Source organism: Coptis chinensis, chromosome 8 (assembly GCF_015680905.1).
Source record: "Coptis chinensis isolate HL-2020 chromosome 8, ASM1568090v1, whole genome shotgun sequence".
NCBI lineage: Eukaryota > Viridiplantae > Streptophyta > Magnoliopsida > Ranunculales > Ranunculaceae > Coptis > Coptis chinensis.
Genome location: NC_141463.1, coordinates 50,806,503 through 50,808,471, shown reverse-complemented (window position 1 = coordinate 50,808,471; position 1,969 = coordinate 50,806,503). Strand labels below are relative to the sequence as shown.

At 38.5% G+C, this 1,969-nt stretch overlaps 1 non-coding gene across 1 annotated transcript; it reads right to left on the bottom strand.

The window, feature by feature from the left end:
* Positions 1-794: 794 nt before the first annotated feature.
* Positions 795-900, bottom strand: LOC147481838 (small nucleolar RNA R71). Its single transcript, XR_015207124.1, has one exon. It is a non-coding gene; the product is annotated as a small nucleolar RNA R71 (small nucleolar RNA).
* Positions 901-1,969: the final 1,069 nt, after the last annotated feature.

Genomic DNA, 1,969 nt, shown 5'->3' with positions numbered 1-1,969 from the left:
TTTTTTTTTTTTTTTCAGTTTTCTTTTACAGCGTGCATGCGCCCTAGTTATCTTATATTTGAGCGTGCCCATGCCCTTCTGAAGAAAGCCCGATTTACACAGGTTAGTTACAATTCATATTTTCGTTGGAAATAATTGTTGGTTAAGTATTCCAAGCTTCTATAGGACACTGAGATTCATATTAAAGACGCTATTCATAAGCGTAGCAAGGAGGAATTCAGGTTCTCCTTCTTTCACTCCTCGTCTCTTCTGTCAGAGGAGTTTAATTATAGTATAATCAGGCTTGTTTGACTGCTGTTATTGTTCTTTCATATTAAACTTAGCCTTGCATGAGATTAAGGTTTGGTAAGAAAAAACCATCTAATGTTATCTATCGTAAACGTCAACGTACACGCCTATCTAGAATATCATACACCTCACCTGCAACAATGGCTAAAGAACCAGAGACTCCTATCTCTGATTTTTACAAAGCCCTGATCGATGGACCTAAGTCATGCATCGTTCTTGCAGACCCAGTGGGGGATTTTCAAATTCCCCCAAATATATTTAACTTATTCTTAGTTTTTCATGGTTTAGACCACGAGAAACCTTATCAACACATTCGTAGATAGAACAAGTTCTCACTACATTCCATCATCCTAGCGTAAGTCCGAATCAAGTTAAACTTAGCGTGTTTCCATTCACCCTAGCCGACAAGGCGACGTCTTGGTTAACTGCCCAAACGCCAAACTCCGTAGACTCATGGGCTAAACTTTTGTTCATTGAATAGTTTTACCCACCATTGAAGATAGATGATATGATTCAAAAGATTCATTTTTTCCACCAAAACCCTCATGAATCCTTTTTAGAGGCCTGGAATCGTTTTACTGATCTTCTCATTGAATGCCCGCATCATAATCTTGCGAAAGACACACTTGTTCGTGCCTTTTTCAAGGGGCTTTCACATTATCATAAGGATGTTCTAGATATCCTGAATGGGGGTAGTTTTCTTAGTAAAGGAGCCTTAGAGGCTTATAAATTCTTAGAATATCAATCTAAGAGAAACAACAATTGGGGAGGTAACGACTCTTCCCGCTCCACTCATTCTTCTTCAACAGTTAAGACTGCCAGTATGTTTGAGGTTAAACCTAATCCCAAGCTTAGAACTCTTATCGATGCTCTCATTAAAAAGGTAGATGCCATCTCTATTCAACAACAACCCACTCCTGTCATGAACATAAACTCTACTAGTTGTAATGTATGTTTTAGTCTTGAGCATTTCGACTTCTATTGTCCTCTTGTCTATGAACAACCACCACCACAGCCAGAAAACGTCTGCACTTTTAATAACAACCCTAACACACAATGGAGGCAAAACACTAACTATAATCCATAACAACAAGCTACACCTCCAATTATTAATTATCAAAATGTTAGGCCCACCACAAACTTCCACCAATTTAACCAACATCTAGGACAAGGAAACTTAGGTAAATAGAACAGAGGTTTAGTGCCCATAACCCAGAACTATCAACATCCAGACATGAATACTCAACAAGTCTTAATTCCACTCACTCCTCCTATGGCCACTCAACCCGTCAAACCATCTACAGACGAAGTAGTACTAACCTTACTGCAAAAGCAGAATCAAATTAGGCAACAAACATTTCAAATGATGCAGTCTTTGTGCCAAAAGATTATTGACATGTCTTCTAACCAAAATAATAACCAAATAGGAGTGTTTCTTGGTCAAGCAGTGCCTAATCCTACACTAACAAACACCGCCTTTGAAGTGAACAATATTTACTGTAATGGTGATATAAAATAAAGGGACCTACATGTAGTCACTACCATTCGTTCAGGTAGAGTAGTTGATAATAAAGTGACTATGCCTGCAGATCGCCCGCAAATGGAAGCTGAAAATGAAACCATACCGAATACTGTCATAGGAACTGAAGACCTTACAACTGTAGAAGTTCCAATCCAACCA